Source organism: Pteropus alecto, unplaced genomic scaffold, assembly GCF_000325575.1.
Source record: "Pteropus alecto unplaced genomic scaffold, ASM32557v1 scaffold269, whole genome shotgun sequence".
Classification (NCBI taxonomy): domain Eukaryota; kingdom Metazoa; phylum Chordata; class Mammalia; order Chiroptera; family Pteropodidae; genus Pteropus; species Pteropus alecto.
The window spans coordinates 900,423-921,854 of NW_006443566.1; the positions used below are offsets into that span (position 1 = coordinate 900,423).

General features: G+C 37.0%; 1 protein-coding gene, 1 long non-coding RNA gene and 2 pseudogenes across 4 annotated transcripts in view; 1 reads left to right on the top strand and 3 right to left on the bottom strand.

Annotated features, from left to right (window-relative positions):
* Positions 1–3,392: 3,392 nt before the first annotated feature.
* LOC112472848 lies at positions 3,393–3,511 on the bottom strand (annotated as a pseudogene).
* Positions 3,512–10,397: 6,886 nt separating this feature from the next.
* Positions 10,398–20,523, bottom strand: LOC107196556. The gene is made up of 2 exons (XR_001517995.2): positions 20,384–20,523; positions 10,398–13,646 (listed from the first exon to the last, which is right to left on the bottom strand). It is a non-coding gene; the product is annotated as an uncharacterized LOC107196556 (long non-coding RNA).
* LOC112472860 lies at positions 18,719–18,837 on the bottom strand (annotated as a pseudogene).
* A 42-nt stretch (positions 20,524–20,565) lies between the features above and the next one.
* The window catches only part of WAC (WW domain containing adaptor with coiled-coil), an 80,349-nt gene continuing 79,482 nt past the window's right edge, over positions 20,566–21,432 (top strand). The window contains exon 1 of one of the 3 annotated variants that reach the window (XM_006924168.3): positions 20,566–20,959. The gene's annotated coding sequence lies outside the window, so the exon portion shown is untranslated. The remainder of the gene's footprint in view (positions 20,960–21,432) is intronic. The other 2 variants (XM_015598741.2, XM_006924169.3) reach the window with 2 other exon arrangements.

Here is a 21,432-nt window from a genome sequence, read left to right on the forward strand (position 1 = left end):
AAAGTTGCTTATCATTCTCTTAAGTTTTTTACTGTTGTGCAAATACTAAGTTTGCACTGTAAAATGATGTGGATAAACCAGGGATCAGAATACATTAGGCCTGAGCAACTGTTATTGTGGCACTGTAACTCCCTGGCCAAGTGGAGTGGCTTCACGCATTATGTTGGATAACTGTTGCTTCTGTTTGGGGGTAACTTCCTGGCAGAACAGAATGCTTCCTTTAGGATCCAGCCTGCTCTACTGTAAGAGTACCAGGGTTGCAAAAGAAAAGCAAAGCCTAAAATGGGGACCCAGAAGCAATATACCATCAGTCTAAAATTTTAATCTGCGAGCAAATGAGCATACAAACAAATAGATAGTGCCATGCAAATTACATTGAATATTGTGGTTTTGTGAGCAGGGATTGGTTAGGATTTGGGGATCATCTGATTATCCATTTCACATGAGACATATAGTATTATGATTCAGATTGTACTTTCAGTTATTTGGATAATTTCTCATAGTGGTTTTTTAAAAAGTGTGGTAAAATATACATAAATTTTACTAAACTATTTTTAACTATACAGTTCTGTGGCATTAATAACATTCACACTATTGTGCAACCATCACCACCATCCACCTCCAGTTTTTCATCATCCCACATTAATACTTTTTACCTATTAAATAACAACTCTCCATTACTCCCCTCTCCTTAGCCCCTAGTAACCTGTATTCTACTTTCTGCCTCTATGAATTTTACTATAATAATTCCACTCATATAAGTGGAATTATACAATATTTATCCTTTAATAATTGACTTATTTCACTTAGTATACTATTTCCAAGGTTCATCCATGTTGTAGCATGTGTCAGAATATCTTTCCTTTTTAAGCTGAATAATATTCCATTGTTCCATATTTCTTTATCCATTTATGTCAATAGACACTTAGGTTGCTTCTACCTTTTGGCTATTGTGGCTAATATTGGTGTATAAATATCGGTTTGAGTCCCTGCTTTTTTTCAGATGTACACCCAAAAGTGGAGTGCTGGATATATAGTAATTCTATGTTTTATTTTTTAATTTTTTTGAGGAATATCCTATCGTTCTCTATAGTAGCTGCACCATTTTACATTCCCACCAGCAATGCGCAAAGGATTCCAGTTTTTTGAGATCTTCATCAACGGTTATTTTTTTTTAATAATAGTCATTGTAGTGGGTGTGAAATGGTATCACACTGTAATTTTGATTTGCATTTCCTTAATGATTAATGGTATTGAGCACCTTTTCATGTGCTTATTGACCATTTGTATCTTCTTTGGGGAAATGTCTATTCAAGTCTTTGTCTATTTTTTAATCAGTTTTTGTTGTTGTTGTTGAGTTGTAGGGAGTTCTTTATATATGCTGGTATATCAATACCTTATCAAATATATGATCTTACATAGTGTTTTAAGGGAACATTAAATCCACAGTAATGGCTGAGTAGCAGTATTGAGGATGAATACGAGCTTTGTATAAATGAATGAAACATAATGATAAGCATATTTCATTGGAGGAAGGAAGTTAGAGGCTAGAACCGTACCCCGCATCCAAATGCCAAAGTAAAGAGGTTCGATCTATCACCTTTAGAAAGAGTTCTCCTTTTTTTTAATCCCCCTTAATGTGGAGGTATAAAGTTACCTCAAGTTTTGCCCTATTTTTCTTGGACCTCAACAAGCACATCAAAGACACAGCCCAGACAGATGAATAACTTTTTAGAGCAGTATTTCTCAAACTTTGCTCACTTAATTTTTGCCATATTCATGTAATATGTAACATTTTTCTAATACTTTTTCTTAAATTAACTCGATTTTAAAATTAACTATATCTTAAAAAGAAACATTATAGGCAATATATTAAGTGGAAAACCAGAATCAGTTGCCTTTCCAGCCACAGCAGATTATAGACATCAGTTACTCCTTTGTCATCTAGGATGACCCTTGCTGGTGGCCCTAGATAAGCATGCTCTCTAACAGGGAGCCCAGTTACATCTGCCAGCATGCTAGGGCGGAGCTATTTATTGGACAGAGGGTGCCTACTGTTCAATGGACATTTTGTACTTGTGCACATGCTTGTGCCTAGGGAGTAGAAATAGGCTGCATAGTACTATCTCAATTGGTTTTCTATACTATGCTTTGGGAAGCACTGCTCTAGCCTAGAGATTTTATTCTTGAGATATTTATCCTTGAGGGGAAAAGCCCCAGATTCCTCCAGGGTATGCTCTGTATAGGTGTGGAAAATGGAAAAGGGGATAGAGGCCCAATTGACCCAGCTATCAGTCGTCTGAAGTTAATTCTTTAATGTGGTAGTTCTCAAACTTTGTGGTCTCAGGATCACTTCACATCCTTAAAAATTATTGAGGTCTCCAAAGAGCTTTTGTTTATGTGGATTTTATCTATTGATAGTTACTATATTAGAAATTAAAAGAGAAAATTTTAAAATATTTATTAATTCATTTAAAATAAACTACGTGTTAACATAAATATTTTTATGAAAAATAACTATATCTTTCAAAAGAGTGATTTTGTCTACATTTTTGGAAACCTCTTTTCTATCTGGCTTAATGGAATTTAGCTATAATCTCATATCTACTTCTACATTCAGTCTTTTGCAACATTACACATCATGTCGCTTCACGAAAACGGCACTGTACATTTATCAAAGTGAAAAAGTCAAATAGTTTTATTATTATGAAAAGTTGACTTCATAGATCTTCTGAAAGTGTTTGGACTATTCCCAGATTATAACTGAAAACTCTGCTTTAATTCATTTAGAGGTAGCATGGTGTAATGGCTTAGAGAGTAGATCCAAGAGCCAAACTGCCCAGCTCTGCTCCTTTTATTATCTGTGACTTTGGCCAACTAATTTAATTATTTTGTGCCCTCATTTTCTTGTCTGTAATATGAAGATAATAGTGAAATAAACATAAGGGTATATAATCATGAAATTAATAAAATGGACCTTAAAAGAGCTACATGCAGGTACTCAGTCTAGTCTTGAATTGAAAGTTCATTTTATTTTTATTTGTATTTCTTAGTTTATATGTGAAATTCAACATTTTTGCTGTTTAGAAGCCATTCGTATTTCTTCTTCTGATTCATCTATTATTTTATATACTTTTTTACTAGCCTTTTTACTGATTTTAGGAGCTCTATGTATAGAATATAAATAAACTTGATTCTTTTATATATTGCAATTATTTTCTCCAAATCCATAATTTATTTTCTAACTTTATTTATGGTGCATTTTTCACCATGAAGAAGTTTTGTGTTTTGTTTTGTTTTGTTTTAGGCAAGGCAACCCTTGGTTGACCTCACAGATTGCAAGGACCTTGTCAGCTTACAATCCCTTATTTTTTTATTTAATTTATTTTTTATGCCTACAGCACCTGGTCTTCCTAGGTGGTCTCCCATCCAAGTACTAACCAGGCCTCCCCCTGCTTAGCTTTTGAGATCAGACGGGATTGGGCTTGTTCAGGGTGGCATGGCCATAGACTAGAAATTTTAAAGTGTGTCTATGTCAAATCTATCAATCATTTTCTCCATGGCTTCTGGGTTTCACATCTTGTTACTCCTAGATCAAAACTATTCTATGTTTTATTTTGGTAGTTTATTCTTTAATTTTTAATATATAGAGATGTAATAAACCAAGAATTTATATTGGAGTATGATCTGAAGAGGGTATCTAATTTTCTTTTTTCCAGAATCGATAGCCAATTGTTCCAATATCATTTTTGAATATTTCATCAATTTGCTACTGATTTATAATGTCTCCTTTATAACACACTGATATGTCGTAACCACATGGAGCTATTTTTGGACTTTATTGCATTCTACATAGTATTTATCTCTCCCAATATCCATAACATATTTTAAATTACCTTAGTTTTATAGTGAATTTTAATGTATGATATAAAAAGCTCCCCTTTATTCTTTACTCATAATTTTGAATTTTTCATTAATTTCTCAAAACAAATTTTAAAGTGAACTCATCAAATACAATCCTCACTTCCCCAAAGCTATGATTGTGACTAAACTTTAAGTACATTTATATATTAATTTGGAAGCTCCATCCTCTTTTATAATATTAATTTATCCTATCCGGGAAATTAAATGGCTTTCAATTTAGTCAAATTGTTTTATGTCTTTCAGTAAATTCTTAAGATATTCTCAATATAAGTCTTGATACTCCTTTTAATCCTATTCCTGGGTATAAAATAGGATATTCTTATATCAACACTATATATTTTCATATGGATTGTTCTAGTTTTTCAATTTGTAATCTCGACTCTGACTTCTGCTGTGACCCAATAAGTGTGTAGTACAGTGTGTTGACATAAGAAACATCCAAACTTGTAGAACATTTTTATAATAGTTTATTTGAGCCAAAATGCCAGGAAGCAAGATCTTAAATGTTCCAGAGAATGAGTTTCACAGCTTCTTTTATGCTTTTGGAATTAAGGAAGGAATGTAAGGAAGATTACGTGATTGTGAGAAAAAGCAAGGTACAGGATAATTATGTGCTCCCTTGAGGGTAGTTATGCCTTCAAGGGATCTGGAAAAAGAGGATTACCTCTGGAATTTCAAAGGTTTCTTAACCTAGATGCACGAGAACAATGGACAGGGCTTGCTTAAAAACCTGTGCTAAAGAAGGTATAGGCCTGGGGCATGACTACTCACTAAGACCTGCCCAGTTAGTATTTTATGATCAGATAACGCTGTGAGGTTACGTTATGTCACTGATCTTGTACATACCTTTTTCATCCACAAGTGTTTTAAAAACTAGCAAGTCTTTTTGTTTTGTTTTGTTTTTTTTTGATCCACTTTGTTTTGTTCATTCATTCATTCATTAAATCCTTATTGAGGATCAGCTATGAGCCACACACATGGGATAGATCAGTGAGCAAAAGAAACAAAAATTCCTAGTTTTACAGAACTTACATTAGTGGGCAGCAGATAAGCAATAAACAATAATTATATGTCATGCTAGAAGGTGATAAGTGTTATAGGTAAAATAAAAAGAGCAGAGAAAGGGAAATCATGAGTGCAGGTAGAAGGATCATGATTTTAAATATAGTGATCAAATTGGGATGCCCTAAAAAGGTCAAATTTGAGCAAAGACTTAAAGTGAGTTAGCCAAATGGATATATAGCAGAATGCAGAGTAAACAGCTTGTACAAAAATCCTCAAATAGTAGCATGTCCAGAGTATTTGAAAGACAAAGAGGCCACTGGAGAAAGCAAGGGCAAAGAACTGGAGATGAGGTCAGAGAAGAAAGGGAGGCCAATTCCTACAGGGCTTTTATTATGACTTCAGGTTTCACTGTTAGCGAAGATGAGAGTCATTGAAGATTTCTAAGCAGATAAGTGACACAGTGATTTATATTTTAAAAGCATCACTACCCGTATGTTAAGCATAGACTGTTGGGAGAAAGAGTAAAACCAGAAAAAAATCAAATAGTAAACAGAAAACTGAGCAGGATTCCAGGTGAAGGATGATAGTAGCTTGGATTAAGGTAGCAGCAGTAGAGGACCTGAGAATTGCTCTGGTTCTATTTCAAAGGTACAGCCAACATAATTTCTCGATAGAATGAATGCGTGGTGTAAAAAAGGAAAATCAACGGTGACTCTTAAGTTTTTAGCCTAAGCAATATGAAGAGAAGTTAGCATCAGTGAAATGAGAATGAATCCTGAATAAGTTTAGAGTTGAAGATCAGGAATTTGCTTTTGGATGTTAATTTTCAGATGCCATTTGACATCCAAATGGAGATTTTGATAGACAGATAGAAAAAATTGGATTTCAGGAAAGAAATTAAGGCTAGATATAAATTTAGAAGTTGTTAGCAAATAGATGATTTTAAAAGCCATGAAACTAGATCACCAAGATGTACAGATGGAGAAGGGGCTGAGCCCTGGAGCACTCTGATGTGAGATCAGGAAGGAGGATAAGACCAATAAAGGAAACATCAGTAATGGAGAAAGTGCGACATTCTAGAAATCAAGAAAAAAGTATATATTAAGAAGGAAGGAGTAATCCAGTGTCAAACGTTGTTATAGGTCAACTGTGTTAGGACTGAAGATTAACCATTAGAATTAGCATATGGAGGGTATTAGTGACCTTGACAAGAACAGTTTTGGTGTGGGGGTGAAAACCTGATTGGAGTAGGTTCAAGGGATAATTAGAAGGGAGGAATTTGAGACAACTGTAGACTATTATTTCAAGTGAAAATAATTTAGTATGGAGGCAAAAATTTGTTAATGTAGGAGAGAGAAGAGAGAATTGTTAGTATCACTGAGGAGGAGAGAAAGGATGGGATCTACTATAGGATCAGAAAACTTTTTCTATAAATGGCCAGGCAGTGATTATTTTTGGCATTGTGGGCCACACCTGGTTGGTCTGTCTGTCTCCCTCCCTCCGTCCCTCCCTCTCTCTCTGTGGTGTGTATGTGTGTATGTGTGTATGTGTGTGTGTATATGTGTGTGTGTGTATTTTCAACTATTTAAAAATATAAAAATCATTCTTGGCTCACAGGTCATATGAAAACAAAGGGCAGTATTTGGCCCACGGGCTATAGTTTGCTGATCTCTGATGTAGTAGTACATGAGCAGGGAGGCTGATTTTAGATAAGGGCATGGAAAGCATGCATCATTGTATAGTAAATAGGCTCAAAATCAGGGTACATGAGTTCAGATGCCGACAGGTAGATAGATGTAGTGGCAGGAGCTCTGTCTGTTTCAGTTTTCTCCAGGAAATAGGAAAAGTTATCACTGAGGGTAAGATTAGGAGTAGAAAGTGAAAATATGAAGAGAAGAATTGTATAAAATGGTTGTTAAAAAAGGGGGAGAGTGAATGAACTTGAAGAAATATAATTTTTAAAAATTTATTTTAATTAGTTTCAAGTATACAGTACATTGATTAGACATCTATATGTATAGTTCATAAAACGATCCCCCCAATGAAGCAAATATTGATTGCCTAGCAACACTTTGAAATTACTCGAGGTTTGCGTTCATAAATTTAAATTGAGACCTCTTAACACTCTTGTGTTTTTCTTCCAGTCATGTTCAGCTACATGTAAGCCTGAGTGGAATAGATGGACAAAGATTAGAGTTATGGTTTTGCCAGGTGAGTATGATGAAGTAAGAGAGGAAATCAAGGGAATATCTAAAGGAGTGATCAGTAATTGACTATGGAATTTAAATAGTGTGAAAAGGCAGGAGGTGGGAGGAGGGGAGGTCGGGGGAGTGAAACAGTGATAGGACCAATATATTGGAAAACTGCTAATGAATTTGAAGAATTGTTGGGAACCAGTGTCTAGATGGGGTGAGTTACAAAGATACGAGGTGATAGTCAGAGAGGAGGGATACATGAAATTGAGATCATAGAGAATTAAAAGTTACTGGTAGTAAGTAGCTCCAAACAGGGAATGATTAATGGAGTGGCTTAGGTGAGTGAAAAGGTGTTCGAGATGAAAGTCAAGGTATTAGAAAGAGTATTAATGTATATATTAAAGTCACCAAAAATTAAGGCAGGAGCCTTGGAGAGACTGACAATAAACCAGAAATTAAAATCACCCAAAATAAAAGTAACCATTATTGACTTCAGGTTTTATTGCACTGACATCTTAAGAATAGCTTTTAAGATTTTTATCTTTTGAAATTCACTAAGGTTTTCTATGTGGCCAAACTCGATTAATATTTGGAAATGCTCCTTGGGAATAAGCCAATATGAACTCCTGCTTGAAAAATAATAAATTATTTTTCATTAGGTTGTTCTCAGTGAATATGGAAAGAACAGTTAGAAGGCCATTGTATAGACAAAAGATGGTGGCTTGGATGAGGCTTATGATGGTAGAGATGAAGAAACTGGATGAAGTGAGAAAGATAATTAATTAATAGGACCTAATGATGAATCAAATATGGTGTGTAATGGAGAGAAGTGACAACAATGACTTCTAGGTTTCTATAACAAAGTAGATGGTCTAGCATTAATAATATAGACTTTGAAAAGTCAGGATGTCTTTGTTCAAAGTTAGCCTTACATACAAAGTGTGTAATATCCCCCAAGTTATTTTACCTCTCAATTTTCTCACTGCAGAAAGATAATATGAGGTTCTTGGGAGGATTAAAGAAATTTAAAAATGTAAAACACTTACTTCAATCCTAACATAGTGAACCCTCAGTGAGTATGAAAGGTAAGGTAATGAGCTCAGTTTTGTGTTTCAAGAATGCATTTAAAGCATTCATGTTGAGGTGTTAGCTAAGTAAGCAGCTGAATATTTAAGCTTGGACGTCAGAAAAGATCCAGACTAGAGATACAGATTAGTGAATTATATGTGTATAACTGGTAACTATACACAGAAGCCATGGGAGTGGGAAAAAAGTAGTGAGGAAAGGAACTTTTTTTTAAATTGAGGTAAATTTCAAGACATAAAATTCACCATTTTAACTAATTAGTTCATTCCAGTGATTTCCAGTACATTCACTATGTTTGCAACCATCAAGACTATCTAAATTTGAACATGTTCATCACTGAACAAAGAAATCCCATATCTATTAAGCAGTAATTCCCCAATCCTATGTCTCTCTAGCCCTTGGCGACTGCCGATCTGCTTTTTATCTCTATGGATTTGCAGGATTTAGACATTTAACATAAATGGCATCATCTGACATGTAGCATTTTGTGTGCGGCTTTCAACTTGACATGTTTTTCAAACTGATCCATGTTGCACCATGTATCAGTACTTCATTTCTATTTATGGCTGAATAATACTCCACTGTATGGGTATACCATATCTTGTTCATCTACTTATATATTGATGGACACTTTGGTCATTTCCACTTTTTGATTACTTGGCTATAAACAAAACATTCATGTAGAAGTTTTCATTTGAATAGCTTTTTTCAGTTCTCTGGAGTATATATTTAGGAGATTTGCTGGGGCACACAGTAATTTCATGTTTACTTTTGAGGTACCACTAAACTGTTTTCCACAGTAGCTACACCACTTTACAATCCCACCAGAAATTTATGAGGGCTCCATTTTCTTCACATCCTTGCCAATACTTTTTAAATTATAGCTATCCTAGTGCGAAATGGTATCTCATTGTAGTTTTGATTTGCATTCCCTTAATGACTTATGATGTTGATAATTTTTTCCATATATTTCTTTGCCATTAGAATAACTCCCTTGGAGAATCGTCTATTCAATTCCTTTGCCCATCTTTAAACTTTTTATTGATGACTTAGGAATTATATATTCAAGACAATGACCCTTATCAAATAGATGATTGGACAAATATTTTCTCCCACTTAATGGGCTACTTCTTGATGGTATCATTTGATATACAGAAGTCCATTTAGCTATTTTTCATTTCATTACTTGTACTCTTGATGTCATAAGAATCCATTGCCAAATCCAAAGTCATGCAGCTTTACCTCAATATTTTCTTCTATGATTTGCAGTTTCCCTCTCGAAGTCATTGATTAGTTTTGAGTCGATGTTTTATATGCTGTGAGGTATGGGACCAAATTTTCTTTTTCATGTGGATATCCAGTTTTGTCACATGTATCAAAAATACTATTCTTTCCCCAGTGATCTCTCTTGACATCTTTGTCACAATTAATTGACCATAGATCTATAGGGTTACTTCTGGACTTTCATTTGTTACACTGACATCTATATTCTCCTGCCAACACCACAGTTTCGATTACTGTAGTTTTGTAATAAGTTCTGAAATCAGGAGGTATGAATTCTCCAATTTTTTAAATTTCAGGATTATTTTGGGGTCCTTTGCAATTCCACATGAATTTTAAGAAAAACTAGTCAATTTATGCAAAAAAAAAAAAAAAAAAAAAAGGAACCTGGAATTTTGATAGGAATTGCAGTGACTCTGCAGATCGATTTAGGGAGTATTGATATTTTAACAATATTGTCTTCCAATATAGGAACATGGATGTATTTCTAATTAGGTGTTCTTGAATCTTTCAAAAATGTCTTGTAGTTTTCATGTCCAAGTCTTATACCTCATTTAAACTTTAGTATTTTATTTTTTGATGCTGTTGTAAATGAAATTGTTAATTTCATTTTTTGGTATGCTCACTGCAAATGTAGAGACAATTGATTTTTTATGTTGATCCTATAACTTGTGACTTTGCTAAACTTATTAGCTCCAACAGGTTTTTTTTGTGTGTGGATTCAAGTTGATCATGTATATAATCCTTTTAATGTGGGGCTATGTTCACTTTTTGGTGAGGATCTTTGTATTTATAGTCATTAGGAATATTGGTCTGTAGTTTTATTTTCTAGTGATGTCTTTGGCTTTATTTTCACAGTAATGCTGGTCTCATAGAATGAATTAGTAAGTGTTCCCTTTTCCTCTATTTTTTTTTTTTTTTTTTTGGTAAAAGTTTGGAAAGGACTGATGTTTTTAAATCTTTGATTGAACTCACCAGTGAAGTCATATGGTTCTAGCTTTCCTTTGATGGAAGTCTTTTGGTTATTGATTGAATCTATTTACCTGTACTGTTCTAAGACTATTCTATTTCTTGAGCCAGTTTTCATAGTTTGTCTTTAGGAATTTATACATTTCATCTAACTAATCTAACTGGTTGGCATACAATTAATAGTGTTCTTATAATTCTTTTTATTTCTGTAAGGTTGGTGATAATGCCCCCCTTAATTCCTAATTTTAGTTTTGAATCTTTTTTTCTTGGTCAAAAAAGGTTTGTTAATTTTATCAATCTTTTCAAAGAACCAGCTTTTGGTTGCATTGTTTTCTATGGTTTATTTACCTCTCCTCTAATCTTTATTATTTCCTTCTTTCTGCTAGCTTTGGGTTTACTTTGGAAGGTTAGGTTACTGATTCTAGATCTTTTTAAATGTAGGCATTTATAGCTATAAATTTCCCTCTGGGCACTGCTTTTGCTGCATTCCGTTACTGCTTTTATTAAAAGAAAAATTATCTAAAATTATTTTCTAATTTCTCTTTTGACTTCTTTGACCCATTGGTGGTTTAAGGTGTGCTATTTCTAGTTTCATTCCATTGTGCTCAGAGATGATACTTGGTAGATTTTAACCTTTTAAAATATAGTAAGCCTTGTTTTGTGGACATATATTCTATGCTGGAGACTGTTCCACATACACTTGAGATATCTTGGAGTATCTTTTCCCATCTTTTCACTTTTAACCCATTTGTCTTTGGTTCTAAACTGAATCGCTTATACACAGGATGTAGTTAGAATTGGAAAAGTTCATTTTGCCAATCTCTGCCTGCTAATTAGTTTCATGAATTTCCATTTAATGTAATCAGTGACAAGGAAATTTTTACTTTGCCATTTGTTTTTCATGTTGTAATTTTTTTTGTTGCCCAAATCCTCCACTACTTCATTTGTTAGATTACATTTTGATTCCTTTCTCATTTATTTTACTACATAATTTTTAGTTATTCTCTCAATAGTTACCCTCAGGATTATAATGAACTTACAACAATGTATTTGGATAAAAACTGACTCAGTTTCAATAGTAAAAAAACTGTTTGCTCCTAGGCTTCATCCTTACCCTCTTATGTTATTATAAATTATCTTTATGCATTGTGTGCTCGATAATGTAGACTTATAATTGCTTTTTCTGTTCTTTTAAATCATAGTTACTAATCCAAAATACAGTAACCCTTTTATATCTACCTAGTTACCTCTAACGGTGTTTTTTATTTCACATGGATTCAAGTTACTGTCAGTTTCTCTTCAAGATGAAGAACTCTCTTTAGTATTTCTTGTAAGGCAGGTATTCTAGTGACAAACTTTTTATTTTGAGAACGTCTTATTTCTCTTTCACTTGTGAAGGATAATTTTGCTGAATATCGAATTATTGGCTGACAGTTTTTCTTTAAACTCTTGAATATGTCATCTGACTCCCTCCCTCCTGGCTTCCACGGTTTCTGGTGAAAAAAAATCAAGTTAATCTTATTAAGGACCCTGAATGTAAGACTCGCTTCTCACTTCAGGATTCTTTGTCTATGACTTTTGACAGTGTGATTATATGTCTTGGTGTGGGTCTGAGTTTATCCTTTTATTTGTTGAGCTTCCAGGGCATCTAGATTCAAATCCTTCATCAAATTTCGAAAGTTTTTGACCATTATTTCTTCAAATATTCTTTTGTCCCCTCTCTCTCTCCCCGCTCCTTCTGGGATGCTCATTATGCATATCTTGATTTGCTTGACGTTGTCCCACTGGTCTCGGGCTCTATTCATTTTTCTGTATTTTTTCCTTTCTGCTCTTCGAATTGGGTAATCTTAATTGACCTATCTTGAAGTCTGCTGATTCTTTCTTCTGACTATTCGTATCTGCTGCTGAACTCCTCCAGTGAATTCTTAGTTTCAGTTATTGTACTCTTCCATTCCAGAATTTCTATTTGGTTGCTATTTGTAATTTCAATCTCTTTACTGATATTCTCTATTTGGTGAGACATTGCTTTCTTGATTTCTTTTAGTTCTTTGTCTATGGTTTCCTTTAGCTCTTGCAGCATATTTAAATATTTAATAGTTAATGGAAAGTCTTTGTCTAGTGAGTCCAATATGTGTGCATCCTTGAGGACAGTTTCTATTAATTTTTTTTCCTGGGTATTGGGCCATACTGTCTCGATTCTATGTCTGCTTTGTAATTTTTGTTGAAAACTGGACATTTTATTATAATGTGGCAAATCTAGAAATCAGATTTTCCTCCTTCCTTAGAGTTTGTTGTTGCTACTTGTTTTGGTTGCTGTTGTTTAATGACTTTTCTGAACTAATTTTGTAAACTTTGTATTCCTGTGTGTGGCCATTGATATTTTTGTTTGCTTAGAGGTCAACTAGTGATTCAACAGAGATTTCCTTAAATGCCTAGGACCAAAAAATAAATAAATAAAAACTTTCAGTCTTTGCCACACCTTCAACATTCAGCTGTGCAAATTACAAATCTACTTTAGTGCATGCATGTGCTCTTTTAGATTCTCAGGAATACGCGGGAAATTTTCAAAGACTTTATTCTCCAAGGTATCTCACTCTTTAGTCTTCCCTCCTACGATTTTGTGTGTCTATTGGTTGCCCCAATTTTTATGTCTTCCTAGTTGGCAGCAGCTAATAAATTTTCCTTTAAATGTTTTTGACAAATGCCCCTTGAGCAGTCACCTCGTTGCCTCAGAAGAGTTCTGGGTTAGGTGAAACACAGAAGTCTTTCTTTGCACCAGTGCTTCAGGGAGCTAATAGAAAGTTTAAAACAAACTATCACAAGTCTTGGAGGACAAGGTCGTCCTCTCTCTGGCACCAGGAATCTACACTAGAAATGTTGATTATCTTCAAAACTGCCACTGAACTGAGAATGAGGAAATGGGGCCATTATAAGTTTAAATGACACAAAGCCCTTCTATTGAGCTTCAAAAACCTGTTTCTTGATTAAGTATTTGTCTGGTTACTGTAATGTTTGACTAGTTCCCAGAGTTCACATAAACTTGGTTCTGCCAACTTCTGCCAACTTCTTTGCTGTTTATGCGGCCGTACATGTCCTTGGAGTTCCTTACTCGCCATTTTTGCTGATATCACTGCCAAGGGACTGATCCTGAAGAAGCTCAACATCTGGTAGTGGAGGAGGATGGGTCTGTAAAAAGGAATGAGAGAAGTTGTCACAGAGGTAGGATAAAAACAAAGAATGTGATATATTACAGAAACCAAGAGAAAAGAGTAATGCAAAGAAAGTAGATATCAGTGTCAAATATTCTAAGATTAAGCAGGAAAAAGATTGAAAAATGTTCAGTGGATATAGGTATATAGAAGTCACAACATTAAGACTATTTTTCAATGGGGTGATTTTGGTATTTTGATCAGGACAACTCTTAAAATGTGCGAAAGGTAGGGATTGTTCTACACATTGCAGTATATTAGGCAATCCTTGATCTTCGACAACTAAACACCACTAGCACTCCTACCCTTTAAGTTATAACCAAAAATATACAAGTCAAAACCAAAAACATAGTGCGACATATTTCCAAATGTCCCCCGAAGAATCAGCACTACCTCCTGAAGAACTGCCTTAGGAAAATCTATTATTATGATGTTATGGGAGCAGATGCCAGACTACAGTGACCTGAAATAGGAATAGAGTGAAGAATGAAACTGGTGAGGTGTCAGAGACAAGCGTTACTGGAAGTCTGGCTGAAGTGAGGAATGTGACAGAACAGTAACTGGCATCAAGGAAGGTGGTTTTCCTTTTTTTTTTGATGTAGGCCTCAGACATGTTTAAAAACAAATGGAAATGATTCAAATGAAAGGGAGAGTTTGAGTAAACTAAGGATAATCGATGAAGTAACTGAAGGGGTGGAAGAAAAGTGTATGTGAAGGAAATGTCCTTAGAGAGGTTTAACTTCTATTTTGAAACAGTGACCTTAGGACAGTGCAGATATAGTTTTCTTGTTTCTTTCCTTGTGATATAGACTATTCTAAACGCAGTAGCCAGTTGTCATTTCTCTGCTCATAGTTCTCCAATGGTTTCACATTTGAGCGCAAGCCATCCTTCTAATAGCCTATTAGATCCTTTGTGATCCACTTCCCCACCTCCTTCTTTAACCTGATCTCATTTTCTAATACTTTCCCCTTCAGTCTCTACATTTCACCCGTATAGCTTTCTTTACTGTTCTTGAACACCCTGGCACACTCCTACCACAGGACATTTGCTTTTGCTATTCCCTTTGCCAGGGACATTCCTCTCCAGACACCCGTACAGCTTGCTCCCCATTCACACTGCAAGTCTTTGCTCAAACGTGCCCTGCTCAATGACACTATTTAAAATATTACTCCTTAATTTGGTACACTTTTCCCTAGCACTTATTACTTTCTAGATAATCACATCACTTATTTACATTGTGCCTGTCTTTTCCCATTAGAATATAAGCTCCAGGAGAAGAGAGATTTTTACTTGTATTGTTCAATGTATCCCTGGCACACATTGGGTACTCAATAAATTGTTGAGTAAATAGAGAGAAGGATAAATTGAGTATAAGTAGATCTGCATATTTGGAAGTAGGAAATTTCCATTTGGTGACTTTAGTTTAGGAGGAAGTGATGTTATCTTCTGACAGTGAAGGGGAGGCACTAAAATGAGGGGGATAGGTTTGGGGAGTGGAAGTTTGAAACACTTGTTGGAACAGGTGAGAAAGCTGAAGAGAGAAATGTAAGATTGCTTGGCTGTGCTGAGGGGTCCTTTGATTTGGGTGATCATGAGATTTTAGTGGAATCTATCCATTCTATGGTTCGACAGTCTTCAGCTGTGTATAGATGCTCAGAGGTACCAAAAAAGTGAATAGTCGGGTTAACCCAGGCTGAAGAATAGCCAGACAGAAGCAAAGGGTTTAGGGTATAGTTCTCAATTTTGGCTGCACTTTAGTATCTATCACTTGGAGGAACTTTATATTGATACAGTGTTGTCCTGAATGTTTTTTACTCCTTTTTTCTAAATTGTAATTTTTGTTGCAGTTTTCTTATTTTTCCACATATTGAATGAAAGCCTCACATTACAAATCTGAGAACAAAAAGGGTCTCCTTTTAGTTATGTATTGTAGTTAAAAATAAAAACTCCAGAACAAGTGAATTTGCTTAATACTATAATCCTAAGACACGATGCAGAGAAGCCCAATGCTTTTTTGAATGAATGTATGATAACCAGTAGGGGAGCATGCATGTACCAGGTGCTGCTAAATTATTTATAAAATTTTATTTACTATCTACGGACAGCCTTATACCCTATTAAGCCAATTTTAGATAAAAGAAAACATAATCTATGAGACTTTAGTAATTTGCCCAAGGTCACACTGCTTAGTAAGTCAATGATGTAGCCAAAGCCACATTTTAATTCCATGTATGTCATTCTAATACTCATGCATTTAATCACTGTGCTATGCCAAGTTTGAGAAGGACAGAAGAAAAAGACAGAAATGAAAAGAGGTAGATAAAATGTTCAAGGAATATATCCTTATTTTGTGAACTTTTAGATATTCCAGCAAAACCTTTTAAAGTCCCTTTTACAACTAGAGGCTTGAGGACTTCGCCTTTCCATTCCTCCTCCAACAATAGGTCATATTAAGATCATGGTCACTTACAGCCTATGGGCTGACAGTTTTCTTCCTCTATTGGTCGATATGTGTCAATCTATTGATTGAAATATGGGTGTTTTGCTCATTTACAAACTTGAGTTTCCTAATTAGAAAAAAAATGGTCTGCTTAAGATGTTATATATGCAAATTTATACACATTTTCAAATGTTATCTGTTATAATATTTTATCTGTATTAGGAATAACCCAGCTTTCTCCCTGTTTTATTTGTGACAGTAGGACTGGATTTATAATTCTACTGTTCTTTTAGAAAGTAATCAGAAATAGAACCATAAGCCTTATCCTCTTGAGAATTACAATATTTCGCTATTTTCCTTGTATATATTTTTGTAGGCAAATATCATTTCATTCAACAAGTATTTACAGAGATTTCGCTTTAGTGGGAGATAACCAAACAAAATGTATAACATACTATATAGCAAACTGTATATAAAAAATAGAGTAGGATAAGGGAGAGAAGATGGTGGGGTACCATTTACATAGACTTCTCAAAGGAAGGACCTTTGTGATAAAATGAGATTTGAGCAGAGACCTAAATAAGTGGTACTGTGAGCCAAGTACATACCAAGAAGAGCATTCCAGACAGAAGGGTAGTAGTGCAAAAGTTCTGAGATGGAGACATGCTTGACATATTAGAGAAAAAGGGAGGATAGAATGGTGGGAAAGAATAAGCACATAAAGTCACTGGAAAGAATAAGCACGTAAAGTCACTGGACCATGGTAAGAGCTTTGGCTTTTATTCTGAGTGAGATGGGAAGCAAAAAAACTTGTGGGTTTTAGGATAGGAATGATACTGACTTTTAAAGGGACTACACTGATTGCTGTGTGAGCAGACCATGTGGAAATAAGTATAAAAGATCAGTTAGGAGGCCTTTGCTATGGTTCACATGTAAGAAGGTAGTAGCTTAGACCAGAGTGAATTTGAAAAAAGGTAGTGAACAGAGATTCTGGGTATATTTTGAAGATAATACGAATGGGATTTGCTGATGGAATGAATGCGATATGAAAGAATAAAGGATAATTCCTAAGTTTTTAGCTTCAACTGTAATAATGGAGTTGCTATTTCATGAAACAGGGAAGACCTGATCAGGATTGGTTTGGGGGGGACAGATTTAGAGTGGTTTTGGATATATTAAGTTTATGATGCCTATTAGACATTCAAGCAGTGCTGTAGGGCAGGCAGTTAAGTGTGAGTCTACTGTTTAGGATAATGGTATGGGCTGGAGAGTCAAATGTGAATTTCATTTAGCCAGAGGGAGCGGGAACAGAGAAGCAGCAGTCCAACTTGCGAGATTTGAATTCTGGGGCACTCTAGCATTTGGAGACTGGAAAATGAGGAACCAGCAAGGAGACTAAGGAACAGCAATTTAGGAAGAGAAGAGATAAGTACAGAATGAAATTCTGGCAGGCAAGATAAGCCGTTTCAGAAAGAAGAGAGTAAGTCATCAGCTGTTTCAAATGTTGACAGGTGAAATGAGATGAAGACTGAGTTATAAAAATTGGATTTGAGGACATGGAGGCTACTGCTGATCTTGAGCAGTTTCAATGGAGTGTAGTTTCAAGAGAGAGTAGAAGTAGAGATAAAAGTTTTTCTGTAGAGGAGAGCAGATCACAGCAATGGTGTAATATATGGAAGGCGTTACGGGCCAAGAGTTTTTTTTTTTTTTTTTAAGATGGTAACTATTAAATCATGTTCATAAGTTGATGGAAGTGATCCAGATGAGAGGGAAACAATTCATAAAGGAAGTGGACAATTTCAAGAGTAAAATGGAACTCAATACAAAAGTGGCAAATCTGGTCTTAGGAATGTTGAGTTTATCCATAGTTACTGGAGCACAGCAGTGTATTCAGATGTAGGAAGGTTGGTAGGTACAATAGTGGAGGGAAACAGGAGCCATTACTGATTTATTCTATTTTCTGGAGACATAAGCAGCAATATAATGACTTATGAGTGAGGAATGAGCATATATAGTCAGAAGAAAGATGTTAAGTAACTGTCTAAGAGAGTGGGGAAATTAGTCCGAGGGGGTGAGAACACTGAGGAGCTCACTTTGGAGTTAGCATGGTTGTGTTTTTTTCTCCAGTCAAGTTCAACAGCTCTGATGCAAACATAAAATAAATTAACCAGGGTTGTGGTTTAGGCAGGTAAAATGAAGGAAGACAAAAGGTAAGGATTGAAGTTATTTGCAAAGGAGGATTTATAACAATGAATAATGGAATCTAAGGTAGGCGATGAGATGATTTTTCTTTTAACGGGCATAAAATTTACATGTGTCCTTTAGGAAATAGTCATTGTCATTATTTGAGGTAATTATGTTCTGTAAAGTCACAATGAATACTGAACTGCTCCTAGGAGAAATACAGGGTTAAGTTTCTGAGATTGGTTAACAAAATGTTGTGACCAATCAATATATAACCTTCTTTCATGTGTGTTTCTGTTTAGACACCTCATTTAATATTTATTTATTTATATATTTATTTATTTATTTATTTATTGGTGAGGCAACCCTTGGTTGACTTCACAGATTGCAAGGACTTTGTCAGCTTACAATCCCTTGTTTTTTACGCCTACAGCACCTGGTCTTCCTAGGTGGTCTCCCATCCAAGTACTAACCAGGCTGGACCTTGTTTAGCTTCCGAGATCAGCTGAGATCAGGCTTATTCAGGGTGGCATGGCTCTAGACTGACGCCTTATTTAACATATATTGTTGATTCATTAACACTGATCTCATGGCTAAGAGCACTAATTATAAGCCTGAAGGGAGCTTATCTAGGATGCATGTTTTCTGCACAACACACATTACAGCCTTCCTGTGCTGAGGAATGCCAGACAGTACTTCAGCACTATGCTCGGTGAGTACTTAAGACAGCAAAATCACCAATAAAAAACACAAAAAAGTGAAAAACATGACACTATATATACTATGAAAAGCACATTTGCTTCTGGTGTGAGGTGAAACAAGGCTGATTATAGCCTTGTTTAACCTCAACTGGGAATGTGTATGTCAGACAAGTTAAAAATTTCCCTATATCTGCGCATGTCCATGAAGGCTGCACATATTGATCTGGGGGTTACAAATAAATTTTCCTGAGTAGTTGAACTCGCAAACATGGACTCTGTGAATAACGAGGGATGACTACACATTGCCTGGAAATGTTTCCTCCATAGTTCTACCCAGTTTGCTGCTTTTGATCAAAGAGTAAATATGAATTTCAGCAGACATTTGATTATCAAACAAGAAATTATTAATACGTTTGCTGCCAGTTTCCTAAGTTTCTGCTTAAAATTTATCTATTACTTTTTGTACTCTTCTAATCTGATGTCTCCTGTCTTCAATGTATAAGTGTTAGAAATCACACAAGACTTTTTTTTTCTCATTTCAGTCACTAGCAGTTTTTCTTTAGTTACTGACAGCTTAAGTGGGCATTAAGTAGGCTTTAATTAGTCCTCACAAACAGTAATAATCTTAACATTTGATTCGTGGATGTGATAAAGTAATGTAATTATTTTTTTCAATCGATTGTGATTTCAGGGCCCTTTCCTCACATCATTCCATTTCTTCATTAGGTCCAGCAATAATGAAACGTGTTACTTTTTGATATTGTTTTTTGGAGGTCTTGTTTCTTCTGATTTGTTTCCTATTTTGCTTTTGCTTCTATGAAAATAGTTGTATATTTACTTTATTATGTACACTACAATTCTTTCCATTAATGTTGCAAGTTTAGAGAAGAAAAAAAATCACGTGAATACCACTACCCTCAAGTAAAATTATTTTGTATATTCGACTGTTTTCCCTCCCTATATGTCAGTTACTATTGTGCCTCTAGAAGTCTCTACAATTCAATTTTGTAACAACTCCACTTAATATCCTATGCCTTGATTTATATGCCGAATCTCCAAATGAATTTTTTCCATCAAAGGACTTCAGCGAGGAAGAGGAACTAGGAGAAAAATGGGAAATAAAGGAGGGGAGAAAGGGTGCGGCCAGGGATAGAAAATCTAACAAGGACGAGGCAGTTCGACACTTTTTCTTAGTCACCCCTTCCTCTAAATCTCCAGGCTCAACCAGTGTTTTAATTCACTGTCCGGAGAGGCGATCCCCGCTCAGTCTAGAAACCACCTTACAGACGAGCAGGCACGGGGCCTTACCGCATTGTGCATAATATCCCTAAATCTTTCACACTCATCTTCCCTTGCTTGGAAAGCTCGCTTCCAGGGGTGAGACTTACTTCTAAGACGGCGCCGCGCGGGCTCCAAGCAGCCCCTGCTCGTCGCAGGCCGGTGCGCGTTAAGCGTCGGGTTTGAGGCTGGCGCCCCAGTTCCTGCTCCAGGAAGCGGGCAGGAGGGAGCAGTCGCGGGCTGCCCGCCTCCCTCCGGGGAGCTTCCGTCGCTGCCCACTGAGAAGGCTTTTGGGTAACCGTCCGTCTGTTGCCTAACGAGGGGTTAGCGACCACCCCGCCCGAGCCCGAAGGGGCGGAGGCCGGCGGCCGGAGCGCTCCCCGCGGGCACCCTCCCCCACCCCGCCCCCGCCTCGGCGCACGCGCAGCAGCCGCAGACTCCTTATTTAGTCCGAGATGGCTTCTCTCGCGCCCCACCGTCCTCCTCCCGAAGGCGGCTCCCTCCCCGCGCACCCCGGGGCCCCTGGGACCAGCCTCGAGCGGGTCCCCAGGCAGGACTCTCCCTAAACTGGAACGGCGGTGGCTGGACTTAAGCGTGAGGAAAAGCAGCGGTAACCGGAAAGAGCTGACGGGTCGCGAGGCCGCGAGCCAGGCCTCAGAGGAAGAGGAAGACCGGGGCGAGCCGAGGTTTGCCGAAGGCGGCGTTCCGGAGCTGCGCGGGGCGGGGAGGAAGGCCGAGGGTGGGAGAGGAGGGGTGCGGCGGAAACTGCCGAGGTTTGCCGAAGGCCGCAGCCTCCGAGTTGCCCGGATGTAGTTGGTGGAGCAGCAGCGGCGGCACCAGCGGCGGCACCAGCGGCGGCGGCAGCGGCAGGAGGAGGAGGAGGAGGAGGAGGAGAAGGAGGAGAAGGGCCAGGCAGCGGCAGCGGCGGGGGGAGGAGGGAAGGAGGCGGCGGAGCAGGAGGAGGAGGAGGAGAAGGCGGAGGAGGCAGTCGCTCTCCGCGCGGCTGAGCCGGACGAGTCTTCTTGCCCCCCTCCCCCCGGTTCGCCGCTGCCGCCGTGTAGTTGGCGCCGCTGCCCGGGCTGAGAGTGAGAGTGGTGTGGACGGAGGGATATGGCCCGGGAGCGCCGGCGCCAGTAACGGGGAGGTGCTGAGAGTCGCC